This window comes from Bison bison, unplaced genomic scaffold, assembly GCF_000754665.1.
Source record: "Bison bison bison isolate TAMUID 2011002044 unplaced genomic scaffold, Bison_UMD1.0 scf7180017864280, whole genome shotgun sequence".
Lineage (NCBI taxonomy): Eukaryota > Metazoa > Chordata > Mammalia > Artiodactyla > Bovidae > Bison > Bison bison.
In genome coordinates this window covers 5366748-5367020 of record NW_011494852.1, presented here as the reverse complement: position 1 = coordinate 5367020, position 273 = coordinate 5366748, and the positions used below count along the sequence as shown (strand labels likewise).

Here is a 273-nt window from a genome sequence, read left to right as displayed (position 1 = left end):
ACACATATACATATATATACACATATACATATACATATATATACACATATACATATACATACACATATACACATATATACACACATATACATATACATACACATACACACATATACATATATATACACACATATACATATACATATATATACACACATATACATATATATACATATACATATATATCTACATATACATATATATATATACACACACATATACATATATATATACACACACACACACACACAGGCATGAAAACTCAGTGGCTCA

The 273-nt window shown here is 23.8% G+C and overlaps 1 protein-coding gene across 4 annotated transcripts in view; it reads right to left on the bottom strand.

The window, feature by feature from the left end:
- ZNF383 (zinc finger protein 383) overlaps positions 1-273 on the bottom strand; it is a 45967-nt gene that overhangs the window by 12717 nt on the left and 32977 nt on the right. The window lies entirely within an intron of this gene.